This window comes from Octodon degus, unplaced genomic scaffold (genome assembly GCF_000260255.1).
Source record: "Octodon degus isolate 3935 unplaced genomic scaffold, OctDeg1.0 scaffold00021, whole genome shotgun sequence".
Lineage (NCBI taxonomy): Eukaryota > Metazoa > Chordata > Mammalia > Rodentia > Octodontidae > Octodon > Octodon degus.
In genome coordinates, this window is record NW_004524597.1 from 19,258,427 (window position 1) to 19,258,637 (window position 211).

A 211-nucleotide genomic window follows, 5' to 3' on the forward strand; every position below is an offset into this window, starting at 1 on the left:
GCACTTTTGGCCAGCTGGAGAGGTGTGAGGTTCGAACTCCAGCAACCTGAGGCTGACAGCTTTGTGGAAGCAGCCACTTAAAGACCTGAGCTAGGTCCAGGCCCCCCAAACTTTTGATATTCCTGCCTCAGCCTCCCAGAGTTCCACCAGGCCCAGTTTGGAAATAAGGCCTTGACAGAAGTAATCAAGTGGAAATGAGACCCTAACCCAA